Source organism: Pteropus alecto, unplaced genomic scaffold (assembly GCF_000325575.1).
Source record: "Pteropus alecto unplaced genomic scaffold, ASM32557v1 scaffold14, whole genome shotgun sequence".
Lineage (NCBI taxonomy): Eukaryota > Metazoa > Chordata > Mammalia > Chiroptera > Pteropodidae > Pteropus > Pteropus alecto.
Window position 1 is genome coordinate 3,887,625 of NW_006436810.1, and position 12,358 is coordinate 3,899,982.

Sequence of the window (12,358 nt, forward strand, 5' to 3'; positions counted from 1 at the left end):
TATTAGAATAATAATTTGTTTACATGAGGACTTGCTTCATGAGCCTGAAGGGTTAATAGGCTTGTTTTCTTAGTCATTCTTTAGAGAAGGTTCTTATTTGATTGCTGAATCATAAGGAGACAGGACTCTTGGCTTCCAGCTCCATCCTCTGGCTTCTGTGTGATTTTTCTTTCTCCTCAGTTTTTTGCATATATAAAAGAAATCATTAGCAGTATCTCTGAGGTGTAAAAATTAATACATTTGATCTTTTAAGTCCTAGAGTAAAATATTTAAATGGTAAAACCCTAGTATATGATTCCTATTTTAATAAAAGGAAGAAAACAGACCCAAAGTGAGTTTAAGAACTTGCTTAGGGTAAATGGGTCAGGTAGTTTAGAATTTAAATCCATGATTCTTTTCTAGTCCATGTATTGGATGGTAATTTATGCATATACAGACAAATTTAGTAACATGAACTTTGAAAATCCTATGTGAAGATCTTGTTCTTTTGAATCAGAAGTTGCAAGCTGGCAGTCCATGGGCCTATTTTGGCCCTCGGAGATATTTTGTTTGCTCATAGAAAGCATTAATTTTCCTTTTTAGTTGTCAACCTGTAAAAACACACAGATTTCACATAAAAATCTGGATTCCCAGTTACTCTAGAAAAATCAGAAGATCCAGCAATCTGGGTCTTTATCTCTACATTAGCAACTGCTGCTGGTGCTGAGCAAATGGTGCATGTGCCCAGTGCTTTTTGTCTCTTTTTCTGCTGACAGCTATAAAAGCATTTGAGTGTGAGACCCTGATATCACAAATCAGGGCTTTCCCTGTTGGTCTAGATGAGAAAATTCTAGCATTGAGAATAAATCAGTTAAGCATTATTAAATGGTATTTGTATTCAGAGGGATTAGGTACCTGAACAAAAACTTAGGGTATGCTGTCTTGGACTTTGTTTTAGTAAGAAGTGATTTCTTCTAATTTTCTTCTACTTTCTCTTAAGTTTGTTTAAAGGGGCATTTGCAAATGGTTTACCATGACCATGGCATAACTAGCCTTCCCCTCCCCGACACACACATTACACATTTAATTCCCACAATTCCTCTAATTAATGGTCTAACATAGCTCCGAAGACTCCCAAAGCCAATTAAACAATGTTCACCCTTGTACCTCCCAGTACGGTTGGGGAGTAGCTTGGCAAATACTGTGATTGATATGAAAAGGAGCAACGTGTTCTTAAGCAGTTTGAACCCTGTGGTTATTCTGTGAGGCACAGCTTTCAACACAGTGGCCTTTTATCCTCTGTGTTTTTGGCGTGTGAGAACACCGCGAAGGCCACATGCACCGCAGCGTTCCTGTGGGCTGGGAATCAAGGCTGGGGAAAGAGGAGGGGCAGTAGGGGAGTGACAGTTGGGGAGAAGGAGCTGGCAGCTGTCATCTGAATAGCATTTCCCTCTTCCATTATCCTGTTGTTCGAAAGCTCCATCCATTTGTATTAATGGTTTCCACCTCTTGGTGTACCGCCAAGGCCAGCTTCCTCTGCACACTTTATTTCCTTGTCTTGGATTTTCATTTGGATTTACTATGGATCACTGGACTTCTTCACGAAAAAGATCAGCTAGTAGAAATTGGAATTAGTTGGTAGAGAGTCTATCAGGGGGAGGAATTTATTTAAATATAAGAAGTAAATGCTGAATCTATATAGTAAGTTAACTTTATGTTCACCACTCTTTTTTTATTTCCTACTAATCGATAAATTAATTAGTTCTACATATATAAAGACTACATGCTGATAAGAAAAAAATTTAGGAAGAAATTTTATAATCTAATTATAAAAGTAATACATATTTAGTGCAGAAAATATAAAACTACAGAAATTCAGGAAAGAACAAAAGAAGATATTTCAAATCACCCTCTCCTACCATCTAGAGGTAATTACTCTTCAAGTTTATTTCTTTTTAAATGTATCTACTTGTTTATGTGTGATACTAAATCATAACTATTTCACATCTTTAAATATTGTATTAAAGCTTTAGAAATGTCTCTAAAGAATTACATTATATGAATACTCCATGATTCATCTGTTTTTGGAAAGATAGACTTTCCAAATTTGAATGATAAACAATGTCATAATACAGACATGCATAAGCTTTCACATCCAAGCTTGTGCGCATCTATGATTTTTCATTTGGAAAAATTCCCAGAAGTGACCTGTGAATCAAAGGGTATAGTTGGGGACTTTCAGAAAGGTTGTAGGAATTGACCCTCCCAATGGCATTTTAGGAGAGCCCTAAATAGGGAGCTTTTTAAAGAATGTCTTTCTGGGAAGCTGCTGTGAATATTCTTCGACTGCTTTTAGATATTTTTAACCCACGAGGACGACTAACCAATTTGTTTCTTGGCTTATAGGAAGAGGAAAGTGGAGTGCTGCCAACTATGATAATGTTTGGAAAAAGTCTGGGCCATCTTAATCATCATCCTAATTAACATTTGTTTTATATCATGAATGGAAAATCAACTCTTGTGTAAGAAAACAATGTCTGTTGGAGAACATGTATTTGCTTTGAGAACCTTTAGGACTAAGAAAATAAAATGCTTAATAACTATAGCATAATGAGGCCACAGGGGTGTTGAAAATATTAATTAAAGAATGATTTTAAAGTTCTTCAGAAGCCTAGGGAGAGTGTATGCTCTCCAGCAGAAGGATTCAGTTCAGAAAAGGTAGATTCCTTTACTGATTAAGGTTAATATGTCTGACTACCTGGGTTAACTTGATTAAATCAAAGCTGATTTTTCTTTTTTTGTAAGCACACCTAATTATGGTTTCCCCTATTTTAAACGTAAGATACCATATTTATCGAAGTCCTATAATTTCATTGAGAAGATGACCACAGCAAACCACACCCATATTTTTGAACATTCAGGCTGCAGAACTAACATTTTAAACATATCTAGAGAAGTTTAAAAATAGATACTGTACTAACCATATGCAGCATCCAACTTTGCAACAAAAGAACCATACAAAGACAGGCCCTGAACTGACCAATTGAATTAGAACTTAAGGCTCCGATGAAAAAAAAATCATGTTATGTAAATAGATCAAAATTGAACAAGTGCTTCCCAATATTCTCTAATGAAGCTTAGATTTTCAGAGGTCCTTCTGAATGTAACAAGGTTTCTAACTCTTAGTAATAAAACCAGATTTTGCTATAGTAGTTTACTTGGCAAATGTAATCCAGTTTATCCATGGAGTAAGATGAACCATGTGAAAACCACATGACTTGATCATTCAAGCTGATGCTGATATGAAGCCCCAGTTGGAAAACTTGATATATTTTGTCATAAAATCAATGAAAGTTTTTTTTTTTTAAGTGACCCTGAATTACTTAGGAAACTTATATACTAGAGTAGCATCAAGGGATAAAGCTGTTATATGCCTGAGAAGAGAATCTATGCTAGTTATAATAATATGTTGCCAGCATTGTCCCTTTGAGGTTTTGAGAGCTATAGTTACTGTTCCTTGAGGACAGGAGACTTCACTTGAGAGGAGAAGGGAGTTCTGAATCTTCCTTTTTCATGTTAGAGTAAAGAGAACTCTTGAACTTTAAATTTCTAGAGTGAATGCCCAGGATTAATCTTTCCTAATGGTTCTTTTGTCTTATTATCAAGCACAGGAAAGTATTTAATCCAAACGACACTTATAATATGTAAAGTGAACTCAATAACTAAGAATTATGTTTATTTAGGCTTTTATACATTAACCAACAGCAATCTCCCTGAATTTCATTCATTCACCACCTTCATGGATCAATTTCTTCATTCACTTATTGACTCATAGCTGAGTTGAGTGCAGCAGCCACTTGGTGTCATAAGGGTGGGCTCCTTACCCTCAAGCTGCTCACAGCCCAGTGGAGCAGACAGGAGGGATAAGTGCTACACAAGAAGTGCACCCGATGTGTGCGGGCAAAGGGATGCAGTAGCTACCTCTGCCTCAAAGTCTGTCCCATCTCCCTCAGCTTCATTCATCATGTTTTAATGTATGGCTGTTTTACCCTAGGACCTTGCTGCTGCAATTGAGACACAAAGGCCAGCGGCATCCGTATCATTAGCAGTTTGTTAGAAATGCTGCATCTCAGACCTCATCAGACCCATTGAATCATAATTTGCCTTTTAACAAGATCCCCAGGATCCCAGTTTTGTCGCATGATTAAAACTCCTCATATGTGGATGGGGAAGGGGCACCATTACAAATGTATGTTCTTAAAGGGTGAGCAGAGAGAGCCCACTCTTTTTTTTTTAATTTATTTTTTATTTATTTTTACTTTTTAGGTGAGGCAACCCTTGGTTGACCTCAGAGGTTGCAAGGACCTTGTCAGCTTACAATCCCTTATTTTTTTATGTCTACAGCACCTGGTCTTCCTAGGTGGTCTCCCATCCAAGTACTAACCAGGCCCGACCCTGCTTAGCTTCCGAGATCAGACAGGATCCGGCTTGTTCAGGGTTCATGACCATAGATGAGAGGTCCCACTCTTAATCGATGAGTGTTGGAATGATTTAGTAATAACAGCCCCCTTTCTTGCATGTCTATTGCTTGCCAGTGTGGCAGCTAAGTGACTTAAATATATAATCTTACTCATTTCTCTCAACAACTCGCAAGAAAGTAATACATATCCCCATTTTGCACATTAGAAAACAGAAGTCCACTGAGATTGAGGGATATGTCCAAGGTCATGCAGCAAGTAATAGCTGAGCCAGAATTTAAATCCATGACTGCTTGGTTCCAAAGCCCTGCTCTTTCCACACAGACCCCCAATACTGGGACACATCTCTGAAAGCTTGCTTTACATTTAGTTTCCTTTATTTGTCACTTTCATGTTAGAAATTTAGTCCACTAAACCTAAACAGTCTAAAACTGGAGTTAATTATCTTCTACTCAAGATAAAATTAAGAATTGTTCTAAGCTTGTTAGCAAGATGCCTGGTGGCTGCTAGTTCCGAATATAGTTTTGGTCAATGGTTGAATGCCATTTGTCTGCTTATTTACAGTGCTAGATATTAGATGAATTACTTTTCTGAAAATCTTCAGGTATCTCCACTTTAGGGATCATTTGGACAGCATTTGGCTGACAGCCTACCTGTCAGGTGACTGGGCCTTAAGAGACCATTTCTTTGCTATGGGATATATTTTACTCAGGGAATGTTTATTGAAGCAACTTCTTAAAGTTTTTTGTTTGTTTGTTTGTTTTGTTTTTTAACTCATGGGATCTATTTTTCTTTTCAATTTTTTTTTTCTATTCAATTAAGGGAAAAGTGTGACATTATCTGATCCTTATAACATGTGTGAGCATTATGAAGATATATGAGAAAAAGTTAACAATCTCTCCCCTAATTTTCCTTCTCACTTCCTTCCTCCCATTTCCTCCACAGACTGGCTTCTATTGTTCCACATCTTTCTCTTTCCTCGTGCAAACATACACAAATAGATACGTGCATATACAGGGTTTTCAGTTTTACAAAAAATACTTTACAATTTGCTTTTAATATGTCTTGGACTTACTTTCAAATCTCATTTGTAAAATTTTTCTTCTTCACTACAAGGGCCTTCAATCTCAGTGGGGACAAAATGAGAAGACTGTTTTCAATTTAGCTATCTCAGACAAGTTTGAAATATACCTCTAAAGGTGGTGATACCAAATAAAAGGTGTTCAGAAAATATTAAAGTACGTATATTGATCTATGAAGAATTATCTATCAAATCTAGAGTATAGAAAAATAATGGTTGATTCTGATATATCTCTTTTCCCTCACTCTCCAAAACTAAGCAATTTAATTGACAGTGACTATTTTGGGAAAGAAAATAAGCCATATTCTGGCAAAATTATTCTGGGGCTTAAAATGCCCTAAAAGTGTGCTTCACTCTTCTCCATGCTTGTTGCTGTGTTCTCTTGCATAATTTCCAAGCCCCAATGCCCCTCCCCCAACAGTTGAAAGCAAAACATTTTATTTCCTTAATAAACAGCATGAATACACTTCTCTTTTCTCATTTTCTAACCTTCTGGTTTAAGTGCAATTGGTGCCAAATCCCTCAGCATGAAGGCATCTGTTTTATATTTTGACAGCAGTGATAGCCTCAAATGAATAGTTATAAGTAATATATCCTGTTCTTTTTAGTTACAGACTGCATATTAATTTTGTCCATATTTAGAATTATCTTTTTATGATGAAATAATATTTATATGAGGATTTTAAAAGTATAAAATACTAGGAACATTTGTTGCAATTATTATCATAATTACCATCTTCCTCTGTCCTTATATACTTTATTTTCTAAATTAAAAAAAAATGGCCACATGACATATTATTTGAGGCCTTCATAAATAATCTTTTTGTTCAGGTTGTTTTCATTGTTGTTATAATCTATCTTCTTATTCACTTTTCTGTGCTTCCATCTGGTGTCCCCTTGAGCTTCTCATTGCCCACAGCATCTGATGGCATTTATTTAAAATAATTCTAGTGTCACATGGCTACATCTCAATGGGAATAAAGGCACTGCAGTCCAGTGAAAAAAGCACTGGAAGGAGAATCAAGAAACCTGGTTAGGTAGGCCTCGGAGCTATCTCACTTGGGAACGTTAGAGCAAGTCAGGTACCCTCTGCAGACCTCCTTTCCCACCCCTCACTTTCATTCCTGAGCTGCAGCAGCAACTTCTTCCCCAATGGATCAAGTGCTTTCACACCACATGCCTTTGAATACACCATTTCTTCTGCCCACTCTTGTCTCCCTACAGACTCCTACTCATCTTTAAATGACCAAGTTTGAATCTCATCTCCTACAGGAAACTTTTCTTGAGTTCCTCTCTGAAATACTGTTAGTTGCTTCTTCTTTAAGCGAATTCGTAATTCTTTAAACACTCAAGACAGTATTTTTAATGTTATTGTGGTAGTGTGTGTGTGCGTGTTTGTGTGTATGTGTGTCTAAACCTCTCTCACTAAACCATGAGCATCTTTGGGGCAGGAATTGTGTCTCATTCATCTTTGTCTCCTCAGAACCTAGAACTTCCCCTGATGCAAAGTGGGTCTTCTATACCTGTTTGCTCACTGAAGGCATGGGCCTCAGTTTCCAGCCAGGGAAATGTGTGCTTTTACTTGCAGTTCTGGCAAACTATCCTCTAACCTTCACCCCTCCACCCCCCACTCAAGTTTGGGTTCATCACCTGATTAGGGGAATGCGTGCCTCACCACCCCCAATTTAAGCCACCCTTTGTACGAGCAACATACTCATTCTCTTCCCATGGCAAAAGAAATGAGCTTAGCGTTTTTGGAAAATGTCAAGGCAAGAGTGGTTTGAGTTCAAGATGAGAGAGTTAATCCCCACCATACTTGGTTTTGACCTAAAACCATTTCACTGTTTTTAAGAGTGAGAGCCCAGGATTAGTATCTGCTGGGTATAGGTCTAAGGTCTGGACTGAAGCCTTTGCAGAGGCACCTGCTGCTTTCAGACTGCCTGGGAGCAAGGGAATCCCCCACACAAAAAGTTTCTGTTGGTTTCCATGCATAGCTGAAAAAGCTTAAATGACAACGGAAGAAAACCACAAGTGAAAGAGGACTGACCAGGAGAAGTGAAAAGGGACACTTTTGACAAAAGGCTGTGCTAAGGCAAAGAGATATGTATGAGTATGAAACAGCAGAGAAAAGCTGGAAAACAAGCCCAAAAGGGCTGGATAGAAAACCTGGTGGCACCATCAAAATTTTCTAAAACGAGGGTGGGAACCATGATTATCTCAAATCTCCACGGGACATCATCATTTGAAACGGCACGTCTGGCTCTATTAGTCTCTGTAAGTTACCAGTCCTTTCAGAATAAGTAGGAACTATTCTGGGCTCCTGCCATCGGATGTTGATAACCCTATTCCAGTCCTTCTATCAGCCCTAGCATGCGATAAGTGGGCACGCAGGCTGGAAATGTACATTGTGTAAGCAAGCCTCACTTCCCCATATGCTGACCACAATGTTATGGTGTTCTGTTGGTATGCAAAGGAATCTCCTATGTAATTGAGTCAGTATTACTCAATGAGTGTATCATGAACCCGCTGTAGATGTGATGCCAATCTTGAATCTCTGTGTAAAAAATTGTGTTTGTGGTTCACCATGATATCCGCCTTTCTGAATGTTGAGCTGAGTTAGATGATATGGTGAAAGTTCTGAATCACCCAGTCTTGCTGCTTGCTACTACAGCAGCTGGCTCACTGGAGGAGCTAAATGCAGGAAGATCTGGTGTTCTCTCTCCTCTGCCTCCATGGTTACAACATTATAGGAAACCCATTGGTAAGGGAGGCTGGGAAATTGTTTGCAGACCTCCAGCCCCAGGGGGCAATACCGAGCAGAATCTAGGAGGGGAAGTGTGGGGCTGAGAGACAGTGGATAGTTCTGCAGATAAATATGGCATACTTCTTAGGATCTGAGATGATGGTATAAAAAAGGATCCAAAAAAGCTACAGTGATAACGAAGAAAAGACCTAGAAACAATAAGCTTCTGTAGCGTTGTAAGAGATTTCAGAAATATCCAGCTCAGGCCTTCTCACTTGCCAGTCCTCATGCACTGGAAGTTCCTCCCACTCTGACAAGCTGTGCTGGATCCCTCTGGTCTCTGCCCAGGGGTCTTCCTCAAAGAAGCATTCCTGGGCCACCACCTTAAGTGGCCCTTGCCTTTTTGTCTTCTCTTGGAGCATTGCTCTTTTCATTCTTAGCATACAGTACAATTTGTTACTGTATATTGTGCGTGCGTGCGTGTGTGTGTGTGTGTGTGTGTGTGTGTAATGGCTTCTCCACCACCAGACTCTAAGCTCATTAAGATGAGAATCATGTCTGTCTTGTTCACAACAGCAAACCCAGCCTGAGGTAACAGGTGATCAAGGAATACTGAGTGGACAAATTAAATGTAGGTTTTGACCCTTTTATTGTAAAGACGATATATTGTGCGTGCGTGCGTGCGTGCGTGTGTGTGTGTGTGTGTGTAATGACTTCTCCACCACCAGACTCTAAGCTCATTAAGATGAGAATCATGTCTGTCTTGTTCACAACAGCAAACCCAGCCTGAGGTAACAGGTGATCAAGGAATACTGAGTGGACAAATTAAATGTAGGTTTTGACCCTTTTATTGTAAAGACGCTCAAGTATTAGTTCAGTGAGTTTGCACTCATATGATTAGCAATAGCTAATAGCAATGATTTAGTGATATATACAATTATTTGCTAAGACTCTTATTGTTATTAATATTTTATCAATATGTGGACTGGATGCTAATGTGACATCATTTACTGAAACTGTTCATCTGGTAATGAAAAATGCTGGTCTAGAGCTTAGATGAGTGGTCTGTTTAAAAATAAAGGTGGCAAGGCCAGTTTTCCAAGGTGGTTCATGTGTAGTTGGAGTTAAAGACTAGGAGTCAAGCTTTTGTTAACTGAAGTGTAATGATCACTGTCATGTCTCAGGGTCCTAGGCTGACCCATCCAAGGTGGCTACCTGGACCTGGGTGTGTAGATATAGTTTACTGGCTGGTACCCTGGATGCCTGGAGATGAGCGCCTACAGAAAAAGCCTCAGGGTGCATGGGATCTTGTGTGTGGCGGGGGGGGGGAGGCGCACAAAGCAGTATGCAGGACAGGTGCATGGTTGAGGAGGTGGGCAGACCTGAAATGCAGCAGGAACAATGTGGAACAAGCAGAGTGGTATCATCCTGGGACTGCTGCCCATGGAGCCTTTATGGTACTTTATGGTAGCCCTTTAAGCTGGATGGCTTAGAGTGACTCCAAAGTTGAGGGTAACAGCAAATATTTTTCAGGTTCTTTATGCTTTTTATTTAAAGTAGAAATAAGGTCAAAATAATGGACTTATGTCTGCTCTCTGCTTATTGCTTCCCACCCATGGGCTTTGCTCACTTCCTATGGTTTCCTGCCCCACCCGGGTTTTTGTTTTGTTTCATTTTGTTTTTAATATTGGACCATTATAACTAGAAGCACAGAGACTACCTTCTCGGCTCCCACCTGGTATGCAGAAGGCTGCCATGGCAACCCTGGGAGACCTTGTTAGATCAAGATCTCTGTGCAGCATTTGATTAGCCCTTCTCCCTTCTCCTAATGAATGTGAATCTCTAGAGGAAAACCCTTGCGAAGGACTTTGATCACTTCTCTTTCAGCCCATCCTTCACCCCAGACAACCTTGATAGGTTGAGTGTTTCAGAAGAGCATACATTGTGAAATACAGGTAACATCTCTCACCTGGAGCATCTTTGCTCCTCAAAGACTTAGGTAGAACTTAGTCTGAACCCCAGTTCCTGGCTCTGAGTTTAGCATGGCCCTTCACCCCTGCTCTGGCCCTCATTTTGTTCTCTGTCCCACTCATCCCTGCTTTGGCCCCCATTTTGCTTTTCTGTCCCTGCTCCTGAATTGTGCAGCCTCCTTACTTCCATTCTGGACTCCAAGCCTTATCTTTTTCCATTTCTGCAAGAAATACAGTGGAAATCAGCATTTTCCTGGGTCTGTAGTTTCATTAATGATTTCATGAGAGGTAGGAGCAGAGGAGGGACCACCTCAGCAGTGACCAATCCTCTGCCATGTCCCCCTCATTGTTTTCTATTCTACCAGCTCTCTTTGTCCCTCCAGCACCCAATCTGGACTCCAAGCCTTATCTTTTTCCATTTCTACAAGAAATACAGTGGAAATCAGCATTTTCCTGGGTCTGTAGTTTCATTAATGATTTCATGAGAGGTAGGAGCAGAGGAGGGACCACCTCAGCAGTGACCAATCCTCTGCCATGTCCCCCTCATTGTTTTCTATTCTACCAGCTCTCTTTGTCCCTCCAGCTGCACGCAGGACCAGTCTTTATGACTTTCCGAGGCCCTAGGTCCCCTTCTGCCTACAAGCATACCGAACATGTCAATGTGCTCCCACACCCAACGTGAAATGTTTTTGCTGAAAGAAATGGAAAGCATTTTTATAATTTGGCATTTGAAATTGACTATAAGTAACTCGCTCAGTTTTGATTGGCTCTGATTCCTCAGGAGTTATACAGTCGTGTGTTCTTAAAAAGTGAGAAAATTTAAACTACCGATCGTTTTCATATAGAATAAAAGATCTTTGAATATAAGATTTAACAATTAAGAAGTAAACATCATGTATGAGTAGATATTTGCTTAAACATTTGTTATTTTTTATTTTGTTTTTTTTTGTATTCTTGAGACAATAATCTTTCTCAAGACTTCAAATATTTACGTACACCCCATAAAGAGATTAGATCATAGGCACTGTAGCTATGCTTTCCAGTGGATGAGACAGCTTCGGCAGGAGCTGCCCACAAACAAGACCCTCTAGGAAAGAGTCCAGTTTCCACCATGGCTGTATTCCTTGCCAGGAGCAGCCCCATTAGGCCAACACATTTACCCCTCATGCCTTCTGGAATTATGATAAACACAATTTTCTTTGTCTCATTACATGTATTTTTGCAGAGCTCAACTAAGTTTAAAAATAGCCATCTGATGCATTCTTCATACAGGGACTTCATCAGGAACCTCAGGCAACCTTAGAGAACACTTCACTGGGGAGTGGATTTGGTTTGAAGTGCAGAGGGGAAGACGAAGGCATCCTGGCAAGAGCACGAGCCTGGGCAAAGGTGTGGAGGCAGGGGTTGGGCTGCGCCAGGTCTGAAAGACCTTGGAAGCCATGCTGAACGTGTGGGACGTTACCTCATAGGCCATGGGGAAGAACTGACATTCCAGGACTGGCTCAAATAACAGACTCAGAGTAACAGGAGGTGAATATCATTAATTCTTCTTTTACCTTCTCTGCTTTCTCCTCTCTATCCTTTCAGGCTTTTTAAACATCACTATTTTTATTAACAGCTAGATAAACCCAAGTGCCCAGTAAGCCCCAGAGGAGACTTGGTGTAAGCAGAACTGATGAAACAAACATCCAGACATTATTTGGAGTTTCAAGTGACCACTGGTGTTCCATGTACTTTATGTCTGGATTATTCAGTGTTTTTCCCATCCTTTAATGTTAGGTCTCTTCAGCCAAATGATAAGGTTGAACAGGGTGGAAATTACAGGGTATAGAACACTCTGGGGTTTTTTAATATAAGCCATCCCTACCATTCATGTTGCAAGGGTTGTGTTGTTTTTTAGTTTTTCTTTTGTTTTATGTTTAAAAATCAGATTTCCCACAAAGCAGATTTTTTTCCCCCCAAATCAGATTTTATCTCCCCAAATCATGTTTTCCAGCTTTGTTGACATACCTGACACTGGTTTGTATCCCCACATGGCAACAATCTGTGAGAGCTACACCTTCTTCAGACAGACATTCTTACCAGTTTGTCCCAGACACCACTATAT

General features: G+C 39.7%; 1 pseudogene; it reads right to left on the reverse strand.

The window, feature by feature from the left end:
* Positions 1-4,374: 4,374 nt before the first annotated feature.
* On the reverse strand, positions 4,375-4,492 carry LOC112481304 (annotated as a pseudogene).
* Between the last annotated feature and the right edge of the window lie 7,866 nt (positions 4,493-12,358).